This window comes from Halichoerus grypus, chromosome 14, assembly GCF_964656455.1.
Source record: "Halichoerus grypus chromosome 14, mHalGry1.hap1.1, whole genome shotgun sequence".
NCBI lineage: Eukaryota > Metazoa > Chordata > Mammalia > Carnivora > Phocidae > Halichoerus > Halichoerus grypus.
In genome coordinates, this window is record NC_135725.1 from 69,313,767 (window position 1) to 69,333,036 (window position 19,270).

Sequence of the window (19,270 nt, forward strand, 5' to 3'; positions counted from 1 at the left end):
TTAAAAATCGCATCTGGGGTAGTGCTACCTTCTAGTAAGAGAGTTCTTAAAAACACTTGACAGAACTTGGTTGCAAATGACAGATTTTTCCCTCTATACAAGTCACTGTATGCGAGCCGAAGAGTCGATGAGATCGTCAGAAAAACTTCAACCATTCTTTTCAATTTATTTGATATAAAAGAAAACATCCGGCTTAGGGTATGTGTCTAGAATATAAACTATTTGCGAGGCAGGTATGATGATAATGTCTGGTAAAGGCAGAATTTCTTTCTCTTTTTCTTTCCTGGAACTGCCAGTGGGAGGTTTCTGGCAACTTTTAGTTTGGAGAGGTTGAGAAAGCTTTCAGAGTCTTTGGAACAGATTCCTTTTGTTTTTGGAAAATTTCCAGGCTTGGCCCTGTGGTTATATAAATATAAAGCAAGTACCCACCCATTGTCCTTGGCGAAAGCAGTGAAGTCACCATACATTTGAATGCTGATGCTGCAGAGTAAGCTGCCTGCCCAGTGACATAAGTGGGGTACCTTCCGCCAGAACCATGCCCTTGAAGAAGGTGAGAAATGTTTTGCCCAAATGTGAATCTAGAGTAGGAGCACTGGTATTTAAGTAGTATTTAAAGGGTAAATAACACCAACTTTGTGAAATGTATTTTGAGTGTTACCAACTTTTTTGATATACAGTTTTAAAAAAAGACATTTAATTTTTTTATTTATATTTTTTAAAAATTTTTTTTGAGAGAGAGAGCAGGGAGGTTGCACAGGGGAGAGCAGGGAGGAGAAGGGACAGATGGAGAGAGAGACAGAGAATCTTAAGCAGGCTCCATGCCCAGCCCAGAGCTCACGTGGGGCTTGATCTCACCACCCTGAGATCATGACCTGAGCTGAAATCAAGAGTCAGATGCTTAACTGACTAAGCCACCCAGTCACCCCCAAACAAAACATTTTAAAAGCTATTTTAGAGGCGCCTGGGTGGCTCAGTCATTAAGCGTCTGCCTTCAGCTCAGGTCATGATCCCAGGATCCTGGGATTGAGCCCTGCATCGGGCTCCCTGCTCAGCGGGAGGCCTGCTTCTCCCTCTCCCACTCCCCCTGCTTGTGTTCCCTCTCTTGCTGTTTCTCTCTCTGTCAAATAAACAAAATCTTAAAAAAAAAAAAAAGTTTTATACTTTACAAAGTATACCAGTAAACACATGCCACAAATATTTAACATAAAGTTTCAGAAACAATACTTACCTTTATTATACTTAACACTGATATTTCTATATATTCTATGTCATCATTTTTAATGTTGGTTATACCCCATTGAATTCATATTATGATCTTTTAATGGGTCATAATTTGCAGTTTGAAAAACATCCAACTATTGTGATTGCTTTATTTGGGTCCAGTGATCAATCGGTGGAATCCAAGAGACTTGGGGCCTTGGACTTTGAAGTTCAGGGACCTACAGAGATGACAGTAACTTACTTTAAAACACGTCAACACAGCCAGTTAGATACTACTTGCGCCATTTAGTTTCATTTTTAACTCTAGGGGTAGCTGGGGTGGTCAGCAGGCATTCTGATGTGGAGTCAATCCACCAATCTGTATGTCAATCAGTGGTCAAAACTTGTCCATTTGCATGTGGAATGTCAAAAATGGGTTTTTATCATGTGAAATGGTGTCTTGTTGATCAGCATTACGGATGTCAGAAATGAGCTCTTATTAATGAAAAGTATTCTTTGTCTAATACATTTCAATTAAAGAAAAGTTTCTAAAAGTTTTAAAAAAGAACATTCGTAATAAAGATATTTCTAAGAATGTGGGAGGGAAAAAGTATTCTTAATACATAGACTGGCTAAACCATCTCAACCCTAGCACAACCAGGGTATCAGAATCCAGACAGCCCAGTAACTGACAACCCTAGGGACATTTGATTGCTAAAAGGCCCTACACGCATGGCAGTGTGTGCCCATCGATGTGGAATATCCTTGATGTCTGATATTGACTGAAAGGGTGACAGAATACTGCCTCTGCAGTCTTGGCTTTTGTCTCCAAGTGAACAAAAGTTCATGCAAGGTGTTCATCAGACCATCCAAAGGGCCAGACAGAGGCTGTGACTTCATCAAGCTTCCAGAATAGATACCGTGACCTGTTTTGTGCCTGCTTGCTAGTGAATGTGTGTTTAGCAAGTGTCTGCTTGGGTGGCAGAATTTGGTCTGAGACTTGCTCTCATTATAACATGGTAGCAAGGTTATGTGGGGGTGGCAAACTATTACCCACTTCAAAGTTCTTTGGCTGACTAGTGTTACCTTTTTTTTTTTTCTTTTAAAAAGTCCTAAGAGCTGTGATTACCAAATTGATGAAATCCATCCAGTTCCTAGGCCCCTTCCCTACTTGTAAATCTATGTGGAGCATGAGGAATCCTGGAGGAACAGGTTACTTTGGGTGAGAATGGCTGACAAACACGACAGGAGAACAGACCTGTAGAGCATGTGAATGTTCTCTTGACTCCCAGAATTCAGTTGGTGTGGAAGACTCAGCAGAGGAAGGGCCTTCACAGGATGGGGACTTACGATCATTTTACTTTAGATCAGAAAAGGAAATATGGCCTTATTTGGTAATCAGGCTGGGGAGGCCTGGAAATCCATAAGCCACGTTTGAAATCTCAGTATATAACAAGGATTTTTTTTGACATTCTACTCCACTTAAACATTGGTGGTTTAGTTACGAAGTTCACTTTGTCAGGATAATATTGTGGGAGCAGAAGTGGCAGGACTCCATGTGAGCCTCAGACCATGCTGAGTTTCAGACCTTCCTGACAAATCAAACAAAGGATAGGCCATAACTGAGTAATCAATGAGGAAACAGCTTTCTGAATTATGGGACTATTTGGAAGGAAGCTAGTGGAGAAGGTCTGGAAATGTTCAAGAGAGATAAAGATGACATGAAGGATTTGGGATCTGCCTTGTATATCGCTCCTTGACCCAGCCCACAGACTAGGTCCGAGCTCTCTGGGCTGTAGGCAGAATTAAAAGGAGTTATGAGGATATTGCTCCCAGTGCCCTGGACCTGGGGAATTAAGTGTAACCCAGACAGCAAGAGGGATCTTCTCTTCATTGATGTATGGATCCAACACAGAGAAGATTCAAGGGAGTGCTAGAGAGTCGGGGTCTGCATGTTGGGTATTACTTGAAGAACACGGACAACAGTGTTGTCACCCAAGGCCCTGGAATTAGCAACAGTCCCAAGGCATGACCACTGAGGAGCTTTTCAGTTGGTGGACAGCGACTGTGTAAGCCAGAGAGAAAGAATTTGAGATCAGTGTTCATAGGCTCATGCAGTTTGGGACAAGAGCCAAAAATATTTGGTTATCATCCATGCTGAGCTCCATGATACTTATTTATGCAAGACTTGAGGAAACTTGAAATAAATTTGGGGATCTCATTAGGATTGTAGTGATTATAGATTCTCCTTCAAAGGCAGAGCCTGAGACAAGGGCTTGTGTGCAAGCAATTTATTTGGGAAATGATCCAGGAAAGTGAGGCCAAGAAGAAATGGCAATACAGGAGTATATTATCCAGTTGGTCACCACTGTGTTACTAGGGCTTGCCCCACTAAGACCTTCCAAGGAGCCATATATAACATGCCTCATTTATCCACCAGCTCTCATCCCCCATTAGAACAGGGATGCCCCACTGGGCTTTAACTCCCCTGCCCTTTTAGGTTGTGCATGCCTGAGTGGGTTTCCACAGCCATTTCACAGCACAGCATTAGACAAGTCCCAGGGCAGGAAGATGTGATGCAGATGAAGTGAGGCACTGTCAGAATAGGTTTGCACAAAGCTCGTCGCTACGGCAGTGGCTGGAGTAAAATGTGGGCTGAGAAGATGCAAGGCTGTAAAGTGGTACACACCAAGTATCTTATATAGTGCATCTCTGGCACTGCTCACGTCCACTCTGCCCTACATGAAGTCCCATTCAGCAGGCAGCCTTCAGTGTGGTGGACTTCCAGTCTCTACAAAAGACTTCGTATGGACAAACCTATAGTCCCTACTGCTGTAACTGGCATTGCAGGAAGGGGTTGGATAGAGTCCATCTGCTCTCAGGGTCCTGGCTGATACCTTCCCCATACCTTCATTAGGAAGGGAAATTATTAATTATGGGAGTTGCAATTCAATTTCAAGTACTAGACAACTGACCCAAAATGGTTAAACTGAAAAAGGGAACTATTGGCTCGTATAACTGAACAGTCCAGGAGTAGATATGGATTCAGATGGGGCTTGAGGCAAAATGCTTGTGGTATTGTTGCCACAGAACAGAAGGATCTGAAGCGCACGGGGTGGGGGTGGGGGGGAACAGGTATATATTTCATCAATATTTAAAATGTTTGCCAATATGATAAATGAAAAATGATTTTTTTATTTGCATTTCCCTAACCACTGCTGGTCTAGTGGTTGAAGTGGGATTTGAACACAAGTCAGTTAACCCAGAAATTCATATTCTTTTACCAATACCCTACACTATATTCTTCCTATTGGCTTCATTTGGAATCCTGAATTAGAAAAAGGCAAGAAAGATAAAGAAAACTGTCTATCAGATCTATGAAGATGACAAAAGGTTTAGGAACTTTACCTGGGAAAACTTACTGAAAATGGGAATTCTTTTTCTTTTTTTTTTTTTTTTTTTTTTTTGGTTCAAAAGATTGCTATGCTTTATTTAAATTTTTTTATTGTTATGTTAATCCCCATACATTACATCATTAGTTTTAGATATAGTGTTCCATGATTCATTGTTTGTGCATAACACCCAGTGCTCCATGCAGAACGTGCCCTCCTCAATACCCATCACCAGGCTAACCCATCCTCCCAACCCCCTCCCCTCTAGAACCCTCAGTTTGTTTTTCAGAGTCCATTGTCTCTCATGGTTCTTCTCCCCCTCCGATTTCCCCCCCTTCATTCTTCCCCTCCTGCTACATTCTTCTTCTTCTTTTTTTCTTTCTTAACATATATTGCATTATTTGTTTCAGAGGTACAGATCTGAGATTCAACAGTCTTGCACAATTCACAGCGCTTACCAGAACACATACCCTCCCCAGTGTCCATCACCCAGTCACCCCATCCCTCCCACCCCACCCCCCACTCCAGCAACCCTCAGTTTGTTTCCTGAGATTAAGAATTCCTCATATCAGTGAGGTCATATGATACATGTCTTTCTCTGTTTGACTTATTTCGCTCAGCATAATACCCTCCAGTTCCATCCACGTCGTTGCAAATGGCAAGATCTCGGGAATTCTTTTTCTTATAGCTAAGGTTTTTTTGTTTTTGTTTTTTGTGGGTTTTGTTTTTTGTTGTTTGTTTGGTTGGTTTTTTTTTTTTTTTTTTTTGTAGCCTGTACGGGGAACAAACCTTCTTATTGCGAAGTCTATAAAGGCAATGAAATAATGCAACTTCTCAAGAACTTTTAAGGGTTTAACTATTGCCTTTTATGAAAAGATTCAGACTAGCTGGCAGAAGAGGAAAGGGATTGAACTGGAGCCAAAGGGAATCTATTTAGTTACAATTACACCTCTCAACAGAAAAGGTACAACACAGGGATAGGTGTAGTAGATGAGTAGGTTGTTTGTTTACCCTCATCCTCCCCAGTTCATGTGGTCACAATGGAACTATGGATAATGATGCCACCCTCCTCCTAACTCAACAGTAGTCATGTTGACCAATGACTAGTCAATGTACTCACTTCTCTGGTCATGGTGAATGGCTCAAAGATGGACATGGGATATAAGCAGAGCCATGATGAGTGAAATAGAAATAGAAAACATATATTTAAGTATATTTACAGATCTACACTCAGTGACAGTAAGGCGCTGTTAAGCCAGTGGCAAAAAATAAAAAAAAACTGTATGTTTACTCCCCTGCCCTTTTAGGTTGTGCAGTATGTTTAAAGGAAGAAAAGAAAGACAAAAGCAGAAAACAAAATAGAAGTAGTATCTGTTACATGTGACTTTTGCAATGAATAATAGAATATGACATGCAATAGTGCATGTTCTTTCACTAGTCCAGCAATGCAAGTCTAATTGGAGTCCTCCCTAGGACTCGGCTGCTAGAGTAATCAGAATGCCTCTTTTCCATTAGGGTGGATAACCTGGCATCTGAAGCCAGCAGCATCCCTGAATTTCTAAGTCATGTGAGCCAATACAATTCCTATTTTGCCTGAGCTGTATTGTTCAGATTTCCTTTTTTCCAATAAGAAGTTTTTCACCAATATGTTAGCTCACTCTCAAGTCTATCGGAGCTCCTTCTTCTGAGTCTGTTTATACGAGATGCCTTGCATGCAAAAGGAAGATGGCCAGTTGACTCCTCTAGAGATGGGTCCCCTCTCACCAGGGATCCCATGGCGAGTGTAAGGGTCAGACAAAGGAATGCAGGGCGAGTGTGATTCTCACTTCAGATTCTGGGAAGTACGTTCATCGCTTCCACGTTCCTTACATATGATTCCAGGGCACGTAGGGGAGAGACATTTAAGTGATTTACAGCGTGTAACAGATAAAGCTATAATCCTTTTTCCTTTGTTGCATGAGAAATGAAAAGTTGATTCCTACTTAAAATCATTCACACAAACCAGATTCTGGACCAAGTGTCAGCCGCGGTGTGATCAGCCAAAACACAGGGCTTTTTAAACAGTCCTTTCTAAGCCTCATCCAGTAGAGCCAATTTATCAGTCAGGATGTGAGTTGGAGGCAAGGCTGTGATGAATAAAGACCAACTGCAGCCAACTTTCTGAGAGTCTTTGTAACTTGGGGCTTCAAGGGAACGGAAAAAGAAGCTGAACTGAGTCTCTGACTCTCAGGTGTTTAGGTTCCATGGAGAAGGGGACTAACATCAAGCCACGGGAAGAATGGTGACCATTTGTGGAGCGCTTCTCCAGGCCAGAACGCTGCACGTTTTATCTCACTTGATCCCCACAAGGATGCTGTGAAGGAGGTATTTGTAATCCACAGATATTCACGTGGAGACACTGAGGCTCACAGAAATCATGGTTTGCCCAAGGTTGCATAAAAGTACATGGAGGATCCACAAGTCAAGCTCAGTTCTACTTGTCCAAGGCCTGTGCGTGGCTTAAAAGACTGTGTTTTTCCCACACCATTATATGGCCAACTATGGTTGTGTTCATTAACAGCTTTGTATTTATTTATTTTAGAGAAGGAGGAAGAGAGAGAGAGAGGTGGAGGGGGGAGGGTGGTAGAGAGAAAGAGGAAGAGAGAGAATCCAGGGCTCCATCTCACAACCCCGAGATCATGACCTGAGCTGAAATCAAGTCAGATGCCCAACCGACTGAGCCACCCAGGCACCCTAACAGCTTTGTATTTAAGTCATTCCTTCAAAAACTAGACTTCTAGGCAAGACCTCCAAAGGAATCAAACCACACCCACAATTATCACAGTATTGCTTGGTCTTCTCTTCTAGAAAAACACTCTTCTAGAGGAACTGTTTATTTACCACCTTGAAATGCTGTCTTATAAAATCTCAGTTCAAAGACTGTGTATGTCCCAGTAAACATACAGTTTTTTTATTTTTTGCCACTGGCTTAACAGTGCCTTACTGTCACTCACAGAAGTAGCATCCTGATCTCTGGTAAATCACATGATATACTCGTTTCGTATTATAACTATTGCCCTCATTATATGTATCCTTAACTGAAATGTTTAGATAGTTGTGATGGAATCAGTTTTATTAATTCTACAGTGTTCACAGATTTCCCCTCTCCCCCCAGTCTGCCAAAGAGATCCTGTAACTAATTGCCTGCCCAGTTTTCCTCCTTAGGAGACATGAGAAAATAAAAGAATCCCTCTAATTACTTTGTGCTTATTTGTGCCTCTATAAACCTGACTCTTCTCCAAGACAAAACCACCTGGGACATAGCTTCTAGAGAGCCACCCAGTCATACCTGTGAAAAGTTAGCGGGGCCCAGGGTACAGAAGCTCATGTGCCTGGTGGCATGACAAAGTAGGATGATTCCTGGAGCCAGACCGCCCCCAATGTACTCTTCACGGTGCTCTCAGGGGATTCCATGAAACAATAGACGTGAAAAGTCTTTCTGAACTAGAAACACTGTGCACATGTGAGCTGTTACGACCACCTGGTGTGGTGTGTGCGGTAGAGATTACCTTTAGCTGGTGGCAAGCATTTCGGTTTATATAACACTTTTCATTCCAGGAGCCCTAAACCCTTGTGAATATTATCCCAAGAAATATCACTTGAAATAAAATGCACGTAAACAGAGTCTAGCAAATGAAGGCACCAACAATGATGACAATGATGAAGGTCTTCAATGAGAACATCAACATTTTGACATGCCAACTCTCGAGGATGTCACTGCTGTAGTCACAACACCTTCTGAGGGGAAAATCAATTCTCAACATGAATGTTTCCCATCAGGGCTGACTGTTTGGGTTGCGGGGGGGAGAGGTGGAGGGGGGACAGAAGTGAAAAAAACATTTTAAAATATGAATTGTATTTTCCATAGCGGTACATCAGAAAACTCAAATATAACTCCACAACTCTTTCAAGAGTTTCCTTTTTGTTTCCCGATGGTAAAGGGAGAGAGAAAATAAGCTGTCATTATGAGAATGATCAAACGTGGAGAGAAGAGAGGCAGAGGTAAGTAAAACACCAATTACAGTGCTGCCAATCTGTGTGAGTTGGGCCTCTTCCAAACAACAGTGCACATGGATCTGAGGACATGGGGAAGGGGATGGCGGGGGTAGGGAAGAGAGAGCTGCCAAAAGTCGAGCGAGCCGAGCCGGGGAGGTGGAGAGAAATGGCCCCCTGGCACTCTGGCAGCAGTTTAATCAGGCAGAGCCCCGTGCATTCCCATGCACCAATTCCATTCTGTGTGTTCACTCACAGATTTGGCTTCTGGCTCACTCTCTTTGTTTGGGTAGCTAGGCATGAAAAAGAATCATCCGCAACCAGAGCTCAACTTAATTCCCAATTCCTCTCTGGAAACTATCTGTTGGCATCGTGAAGTGTTCTGTGTAAAAGGCCATGCTTTGGCTGGTCCAAAGAGGAATTTCAGGCCCTCCATCAGGGTCTTTGTGGATAAAGCTAATTCTTGGAAATTGACAGAGGAGTCTGTACCTCTGGAATAATTTGTGTTGCCCCAGCATCTCACTGTTCTTGCCAATGACACACAGGAACCCTTGACAATTTTTTCCTCTCTCCTGGCAAATGGGATGATGGCACAGCTGTTTTCTCTCTATAAAAAGACAGTCACTCCTCTCTGAACCTCCAGCCGGAAACAAAGGTCAACTTACGTTAGTGACTGAACTACCACGTGGCGTACGAAGAAACACAAAAGAAATTCACCATGAGAAACTCTAAAATTTCTAATCATTTTATCCATGTCCCAGCACCTAAATCTGAGTGTGGTGCTCACCAAGTTTTGAATGAATGCAGGAAAAGAAAATTGGGTTAAATATTGCATTATCTGCTGTTTTCAGAAATTTTCATGCATGGTAATTTTAATCTCTGCCCTTTTTTCCCTTTGGGTCAGGGAAGCCACACTTACCATATTACAACTGCTTTGACTTGTATCAAGTCCCTGTGGGGTTCAAGACACACTCAGGAGTGCTCTGAGAGATGTAATAAAAACTGAAAGAAAGAGTAAGTGAATGGATTTCTGGTAAACATGAAAGATTATACATACAAATTTGCCTTTCCTTTCCCGAACTCCTCTAAAATGACAGTAACACTTAAAAGAAAAAATAAAACATGAACCCACAAGAAAAGAAAAAAGGAGATGCCAGCAGATTATAAATAGTCACAATACTTTGGGAATGGAAATTCAAGGAGGGGAAAGAAAGGGAGTACGGGAGTAAGAGTCAACGAGAAGCAAACCGGTTCATGCCTCAGAATCCCCAGAGCCACGGGAATTGAGGATGCCAGGTGCCTCCAAAGGCAGAAATGCTGAGTGGGTTTGAAAACGGAACAACCGATTGCAAGGTAACTAGGAAACTGGGACCTGAGCTCAGGTGATCAATTAAGTTTAGTTTGGTAGATTTGGAATTCACTTAATTAGAGGATAAAGTTAAAGCCATAATTAAATGCTCTAGCCCAGAAGTGGCAGATATTGCTCCTGCTCAAAGGCCAGAACTCGTCACATGGCCCCACCCAACAACAAGAAAGGCAGGATGTGTCATCCAACCATGTGTCTGGAAAGAGAAGAGTGTTACATTAACATCAGGAGCCACGTGAATGACTATCCGAAGGCCCAGGACTGAATTTGTATACATGGTACTCCAGAGATGTAAGACTAAGAGTCAGCATGGAAAGAAGACAGAGAAAAAACAATCAGATACAGAAGAAGGACAAAGAAAGCAGAAGTCATGGATGACCAGGAGGAAGGAGAGAGGGTGAAGAAGGAAGCAAGTGATCAATGCAGAAGTTTCTGATAGCAGGGTGCACCATGCATGGGAAGGCAGAGGGATTTAATACAAGAGTCATGTCAAGATAGTACTCATTCCCTTGATGAATTTCTCAGTCACAATTTCTGTTTCTCGTCCTAACCCTAACCCCACATCTAACCTTAATTATAACAATGCATACATAAGGCTGCCTTAGCCTGTTGCCACTGAACATTCTGAATGTCTAATCCCAAAATGCTTCCTCTGATTTCATTCTTATTAAGCAAACTTCTTATGATTGGGCTTTCCTTGAAGGTCTTCCTTCAGTAAGGGAATGTGTTAGTCATATTAAAGCATTTCAGACCACATGTCAGCTCCATTTCTCAATAGGTAAATTAAAAAACAGGATTCTGGGGCGCCTGGGGGGCTTAGTCGGGTAAGCATCCGACTCTTGATTTCAGCTCAGGTCACGATCTCAGGGTCATGAGATCAAGGCTTGGAGCCTCCTTAAGATTCTCTCTCTCCCACTCCATGTGCCCCTCCCCACTCATGCTCTCTCTCTTTCTAAAACAAATAAATAAATATTTTAAAAAATAGCATTCTCCTTTTATACATCAGTGGGATGAACTTGGTATATATGAATCTCTCACCAGATGGTTCCACCCTTGATATGCAGGTAAATATATATTTGCAAATGTAAATATACAAACATAAGGCAGCCTTATGTGCAATATCTGATTTTTTCTACAATGAACATTAAGAAGGAAAAATCCAACAGAAATAAACTCCATCTTGAAGAGAGACGGAGGAAGGAGTAAAAATAATTCAATGCGGGGAAAGCTGGATAATAAGGTATTAGGAAGTAACAGAAAGGGGGAAAGAGATACCATGAAGGGAGGCCACAATTTCAGAAACCTAAAGATCTTGGTGGCCTTCTTATTTTTGCTGAATTTAAAACAAGACTATGATTGTTTGCTAGACTAGGAAGTGTGCAATCTGGCAAAAATCTAAGTTAAGGTTATTGATGGTAGAATGAAAATACCAAAACTTAATACATGCCAGAAGCCAAGGATATACTAGATTTTTCTATTTCTAAAAATAAGCACAGTGCCTGGGTGGCTCAGTTGGTTGAGTGTCTGCCTTTGGCTCAGGTTATGATCCCAGAGTCCTGGGATGGAGTCCCACGTTGGGCTCCCTGCTCAGTGGGGAGTCTGCTTTTCTGCCCCTCCCCTGGCTCATGCACTCTCTTTCTCTCTCTCTCTTTCTCTCTTGCTCACTCTCTCTCAAATAAATAAATAAAATCTTAAAAAAATAAATAAAAAAAAGCATGCTGGGGGTTGTTAAAGAAATTATAATAGGAACAGATTACATGTCACATGACAATAATATAATAAATTATAACAGATTATAATGTGATGGAATACAATTCAGTCCCCAAAACCAGATTGTTGGAGACGACTCAATAGCACAGAAAAAGGATGGCCTCAATATAATGTTCTGATGAAAAACAGCAGGGTTTTAAAATATGTTGGCATTCTCCTATGTTTATTGCAGCATTGTTCACAATAACCAAATTATGGAAGCAACGTAAGTGTCCATCAATAGATGAATGGATAAAGACGATGTAGCTTATATATACAATGGAATATTACTCAGCCATCAAAAAGAATGCAATCTTGCCATTTGCAACAGTATGGATGGATCTAGAGGGTACAGTGCTAAGTGAAAAAAGTTAGTCAGAGAAAGACAAATACCATATAATTTAACCCATATGTGGAATTTAAGAAACAAAACAGAGTAAAAAAAAAAAAAAAAGGAACAAACCAAAAAACAGACTGATTACAGAGAACAAACAGATGGCTACCTGAGGGGAGGTGGGTAAGGGGATGGGGGAAATAGATGATGGGAATTAAGAGTACACTTATCATGACGAGCACTGAGTCATATAAAGAATTGTTGAATAACTATATTGTACTCCTGAAACTACAACACTGTATGTTGACTATGCTGGAATTAAAATAAAATAAAGTACAATAAATAATAAAATGTGTGTGCATTATTATACCAACTTTGAAAACTAGAAAAGACTGGAAGATCTCAAAAATGAGTGTGAGAGTGGTGGTGTGATTATGGCTGATTTTTATTTCGTTCTTTATACTTTCCTGTGATTTTCAAAAATTTCTGTAATGAACTTAGAATTCTTTTGGATAATGTAAATTACTTTTATAGAGAAACGTGCTTCCATTAGCAACTCTGTTTTTCAATTATATTTGTTAGTTATATTGGAATTAAAAACTCATTACATACATTAAATGTAACATTTTTAAATGCTCAGGGTATATATGCTCCCAACTGCTTTTAAAATGAAATTGTAATTAGATGGAATAAGAGAATTGAGACTGGAAAAGCTCTCTGAGGGTGATGGCAAAGGCATGAAATGCCCTATTTCAAATATTGCAAAATACCATACAAATGGTAATCTTGTGGACATATTTTGCAGAACGCAATACAAATAAATTAAAACTTGACTTTAGATCTTCTCACAGATTTTAATATAAATGGAAAAAGTTTCCAAGTTTCAAATTGAGCTAAAAGTTCATTTTTACATTATATGAAAATGAGATGATAGGCAAATTGATATTGAGAATAAGATTATGGAGGAAATAGTCCACCTGCCTAAGAGAATATACTATTGTCAAATAGTGGAACCAACCTTTATATACTTACAATATATGCATCAATTAACAATTAACACTCTAAGTATAGTTAACTCCATTTAGTGATGCAGAAGAAATGGAGAGAATTTCCTCCCATCTGACAGATTCTATTTTCTCTGCAAAGAGTGAGGCAAGATCATCTGAGAGTAAGGGGCCAGTGTGAAGTTCAGGGATCAAGGAAGGTAGAGAATCATAAGGTAACTTTGCAGAGAATAGGACAGTGCGTCCACCAGAAAAGTGTTATATTGCCATGGCTTCAAGGATGACTGTGGACTGAGATTATTTCAGTGATACAAACTGAATGGTCTCACTGAGCAAGCTGGACTCAGAGGATGCAAAGAGAAACAATTTTATTCTTCAGCCCCAACTGCCCATTTGAATCCTCTCTTTTGCGCCTACTCTTCTCCACCCTTCAGATGAAACATTAGGAAGGTCTTCTGACTGTGATCATCTCAGATAACAAAATGTCCTCTGGTCACTTCATCCCCAAAGAGCCTGCAGTGGAGAATGGGATGTTCATCTCTATTTCCCCATTCATGCTACTTCTCCCTGACCGCTGCTCCGTTCCCCCCACCACCTGACTTCTAATGGACCCTCCAGGATGGGAGCAGAGGCAACAGAATGGTAAGAAGAAGGAAGGCCTTATTTGACTGACACAGATATAAGCTGGTGTAGTTTCCCTTGACTGATGTCCCTCTCATGGGATCATATCCACAGCCTCCTCAGATGCTCCCCTGCTGGACCCCTTCTATCTGGAATTCCTTTGTCTCAGGCGGTCCTCTCCTCGAACCAGCCCCATATGATTCCCTTCTGCTTCTCCACCCAGTGGAACCCCTGACCTCTTTTTGCCAAGGATACCTCATCGATTGCAGGAAGCCCTCTGGGTCAAGATTCCTTTCTAAACAAGGCAGACTCACATTCCTACCTTCGGTGTGACATTTGGCCCCTGAAAAAAAAATGTAGCTTTGACCTGGCAGAGGCCAGAATGTGGTTATTTCCCAAATGCAGCCCTCTGCTGTGCTGACACACAGTTCACTTCAGCAAACCTCTCATTAAAGACTTTTTTTCCCTAGGCATGAGTCTAAATGTCTGTCTGTACCCTCCAAGCCTCAAAAGCTACCTATCAAAGACGACTGTGAAGCTCCCACATGGCTAGGGGGGTAAGTAGGAGGGAGTATCAGATAGAAAAAACTCACAGCTAAAGGTAAGTGAAAGATAAAGATCATAAAACCTGTTTCATCCACCTTCTTTAGGAGTCATGCATAGGGAGGAGCCAATAATTTGCTCTGGAATGTGATAGTATTTGGCATCCTTGGTCTTGGGGCCTCCGTGAAAACTAGAAGAGAGGCTTCTACCTTAACTTTATCTTTCCTCTGTGCAATTTTTTTCAGTACCACTCAGCCTCCTAGTTGGAGAGCAAGAAGATGGTTGGCTTCAAGTCATGTCAAATAGGAATGATGAAAATAGAGTGGCAAGGGGATTTGGGCCCTGGCAAGAGGGACGGAACTGATGCACCATGGAATCAAAGCTGGATAAGGAAGATAGTAAAGAAGGGCAGTGGACTAAAGGACTGAGGAGGTTGGAGAGTGTAGAAGGAATGGCTGAGCAAACATTCTGGAAAGATACTTTTAGCAGTAGTTTGGCTAAAGGGAATGGAGATGAGAAAGGGCTGAAGAGTCTTTGGGGTTTGCAGCCTGGTGGACTAGCCAGTGGTTATGGAATTGTTGGCAGGTGTAGAGTATCACAGAGGAGAGCTGGTTTTCAGGGCATAGTGCTGAACTCCACCTTGACTGAGCTGAACTTGAGAGGACAGGGAGACATCCAAGTGGAAATGTCCCTGGAGGGCTGGAACTCAGAACAATAGGGTTCAAGATGTACCTTTCACAGCCAGGACCAGAGTTACTATTGGCAGTGACAGGACTCATCGACTTTCCCAAAGGAGAAAGTAAAAGGCAGAATGCAGAGATTGAGGACCACTTGGGAAATGCACCTTGTTAGAAGGAACGGGTATGAAGAGAACCTGTTAACAGAGAGGAAACAGAGCTCTCTGTCATCCAAGAGAAAGGGCTGCATTTGAGAGTCAAGCTAATCTGTTCTGAAGAGTACTTCATCCAAAAATACCTCTTCTTCCTCTTCCTTCCTAATTCCTAATTACCTTTATCGCCTGGTTATGCAGCTAAATCTCCTCCTACCTCTTAAACTTGGTTTCCACATCCATAAAAGGAAGGTAATAATCGCATCTGCCTCTCAGGGTCGTGGGTGATATGCCTGGCACAGAGTACAAACCCAACAAGTGTGAGCTATCCTTATTATCGTCGTTATTTTTTGTATTTGCCTCTAATCAACAGTCACTCCTTTACAAGGTAAGTATATCAAACTTATTTCCAGAGGCTTTGTCTTTTGTGTTTTGTTTTGTTTTGTTTTGTTTTGTTTTTTTGCCTCTCACTTAGCTCTTCCCTCTGATACAAATGGCCCTGGGAAAGAGAGACTAACTCAAACACTGAGATTGCTAATACTCTGGCACGGTTAAATAAATATGTTGTCATCATGATACTGGTTTGATTTTTAAGTCTAAAGTTCAGAAGTTACTAATTCCTCTGAGGGACTATGCCTACGGTTTAGAGACATTGCCACCAGCTGGATGATGTTGCTGAATTATGACATTTATTTACTGTATTACTTTTCTACTGCTGTGTAACAAATTACAACAAATTTAGTGGCTTCCAACAATATGCCTGTATTAGCTTACAGTTCTGTAGGTCTGAAATCTGGCCACAAAATGGCTAGGTTCTGTGCTGGGGGGGGGGCTCACAAGGCTGAAATCAAAGTGTCAGCTATAGTTCTCATCTAGAGTTCAGAGTGCTCTTAAAAGCTCACTAGTTGTTGGTAGAATTCAGTTCTTTGTGGTTTTAGGACTGAGGTCCCTGTTTTCTCTCTAGCTCATTGGCTGGGGACCTGTCTCAGTTTCTAGAGGCTGCTCCTTTCCATTGGCAGTTCACTACATAGGTGTATGTATGCTTTCTTCTAGGCCAGCAGGAATGTTTCTCTCTCTTAAAAGACTCACCTGATTAGAGCAGGCCCACCCAAATAATCTCCCTTTTGCCATATAACATATCATAATCAATAGATTGATATCTCATCATGGTTATATGTTCCACCCACATTCAAAGAGGAAAAGATTATACAAAGGCAAGGATCGCTGGACGTGATCTTAGAATTCTACATGCCACATTTACCCATGAGATGACATTGGCTTTAGGCACTGAACAAAGCACTGTGGGTGCAAAGACAGGTTAGATGCTGCCTTCTAGCCCCATAGCGTCCCACATGGGAGCCCCGAGCCACATGTGGCTATCGAGCACTCAAAATGGGGCTAAGCCAAATTGTGATGTGCTGTAGGTGTAAAATGCATGCCGGATTTCAAAGAATGGGTACCGTCCCCAAACTGTAAAATATCTCCTTAATACTTATACATTAGTTACCTATCAAAGCCATAATATTCCGGATATTGTGGTCTCGATAAACTACATTGTTAAAATTAATTTCACCTGTTCCTTTTCACTTTTTTTAGTGTCTACTTAAAAAAAAATTTTAAGTAAAAAATGTAACTTGCACGACTGGGCAGTTCTGGTGTAGACCATGAAAAAGCCAAGCGCTTCTGTGCATACCAGGTGTCATGAGAGGAGAAGCCAGTGGGGTTTCGGGCACAAAGATGGAGAGGTCAGCTTTGCTGGGGAAGAGAGTGTGGACAGGAAAGGTGTCCCATTCACAGCAGACAGAGGGAGAGCATGCTTTTCCACCAGTCCTTTTCCAATACTCAGGAATTCTTTATATAAAGCTGCAAAGCCACAGCTAGTGACTTGTTCATTTCATTTCATTTGCATTTTTTTGACTTCTTTATTTTAGAAGACACAATTCAAAGTTAGATTCTGAAACAAATATAAATGCCCAAATACAAACGAACGCTTGCCTAACAAACCTTTAAGTGTTCTCCATCCACCTGGGCCTTCTCCCTCTTTCTCTCAGACCCTCACAGACAGAGCAACTCTCTCTCTCTGAGCTACTTCGGAGGGTCCAAAACTTCAAGGCTATCATCATAGAGAGCAGCCTGTCTTCCAAAGTCCTCACGGGCAGTGTTTCTCCGGCCTTTGATCTCACCAATAGAGGGCAGCTATTACCAGCTTAATTAGAGAGTAGTTACTACTTTCTTGGCCCTCCCAATTAGTTCAAAGAGCTCTCTTTGGCTTCCTTGACTTTTGACAAATCACAAAAAGAAATGTTGAAATGTGATCTATAAAACGTTTTCTGTAATGGCCTTTTTTTCCAGTGGGAGATTCCCTGTCAGTTAGTCCAGTCTAGTCTAAAATGTTAGACTCCATCCCACTTCCCATAAAGACCCATGTGAATAACGTTTACTCTTCAGACAAATACTTTTATGTGCAAACAGTTAATACCTGTTATGCATATACTATGTATTAGATGCTGTGCTCAGTATTTATATCATCTCATTTTATCTTTTACAACTCGGAAAGGTAATAATATAATAGTAACAATTATTGAGTGCTCCCTATGTGCTAGGTACTTTTCTAATCTTTATTTGCGATGAAGTTAATTTCAGGATTACATGAGATAAAATATGGTACGTGCTAAGAACAGTGCCTGGCACTGGGAGATGTGCTCCGTAAATGTTAACTAATATTTCATCCTCACAAAGATCCTGTGTCTTGAGGATTATCATTTCTATTTTACAGATAAATAAACTGAAGCTTGGAGGGCTTAAATTTCTTGCCTTAGATCAGTTGTTCTCCAATGATAGTGGGCACCAGAATCAGCCACGGGGCTGATTAAAACGGATTGCTGGGCCCCACCACTGAGTTTCAGCTTCAGGGGACCTGGGGTGGGAGCCAGGAATGTGCATTTCTAACAAGTTCCCCAGTGATGCCAGCAATGCTGCTCAGGGATCACTCTGCTCTAGATCATACAGCTAATAAAGACTTCACCCCAGTGTTTCATGCTCTTTACCACAACTCAACACTCCCTCTTTGTCATCTTATGTTAATGGAGCTTAAAGGGTCTACAAATCAAGCTAATGTCAGAACTTAGACAACTTCAAACAAATCATAAAGGAGTTTTAAAAAACAGAATAAAATGGTTGATTCACACTACATATTGGGAAATCCTGACCCAAACAGGGCGTTAGTTCCCTTTCTAAGAAGCATGCCATTCATAAATCCTCATTAGTAAGGGTCTTTTGCTCACTTCCAGCCACCACATATGCTGGCAAAGATGAGTAATATCTCTTCAAATGTACACATAGATGGACCTTCCCAGGCAAATTACAGCTTCTTCCAGTGGAGGAATACACACCACCTTTGTGTTAAGGGTTTTCTCCAGGGAGGAAAAGACGGCTATGGGATTGAGAAGAATTCACAAGGGGTTTAGTTAGAATACCAATGTTTTTGTTCTTTAAAAAAAAAAAAAGTGAAACAATTCTGGCAAAATGTTGAGGTTAAAGCTGGTTGATAAAGTATACAGATGCTTATTACCTTATTCTCCACATTTTCCTGAGTCTTTGGACTATTTTCCAAATACATAATTTAAAAGGCCCTATGCTTTCTAGTTAGTAGGGAAAGCACATGGAGGAAAACCAGACACAGCCCCACCTCCCACGGGAGTCACTGCCCAGGGTAAGGAGGTGACCCTGAATCAAACAATTATAATGGGCACAGAGTTACAGACTATGATCTGTCTTACAAGGCTAAGGGTGAGCCTGTGAGGAAGGCTTTTAACTCTTGTACGTGACCTAGACTTGGGAGTCTAGGAATGTTATCCTGAGGAAGTGGAAATTCAGCTACGAGCTGCAGGACATGTACGTGTTAACTAGGAGCAGGTGGGTTGCAGCATAGAGAAAACTGTAAAAAATCCAAATGTGGGGAAGAAGTTTTCAAAGCAATGAAGGCATGCCTGTGGGTCTGAAGAACAGTGAGCAGGTAGAAGGATGACCTAAGGTGAAGCTCCAGAGTTTCTGACATGAATACTTGAATTAGCGCTTTCATTGATCTCTCTTCCCTTTAGTGGTTGCTTTAAACTCCTGGATTATCAAAGGTCAACTATCAAAGGTCTTTTATTCAGACTTCTCTTTCTTATTACACTATTAACCTTATTTTGTTGTCAT

The 19,270-nt window shown here is 41.4% G+C and overlaps 1 long non-coding RNA gene across 2 annotated transcripts in view; it reads right to left on the reverse strand.

The window, feature by feature from the left end:
• The window catches only part of LOC118535157 (uncharacterized), a 144,845-nt gene that overhangs the window by 103,275 nt on the left and 22,300 nt on the right, over nt 1-19,270 (reverse strand). The window contains exon 4 of one of the 2 annotated variants that reach the window (XR_013444008.1): nt 1,380-1,439. The exons of the other annotated variant lie outside the window; for it this stretch is intronic. This is a non-coding gene — a long non-coding RNA (uncharacterized LOC118535157). Of the gene's footprint in view, nt 1-1,379; nt 1,440-19,270 lie in introns of those variants that run through there. 2 annotated transcript variants of the gene reach the window in all.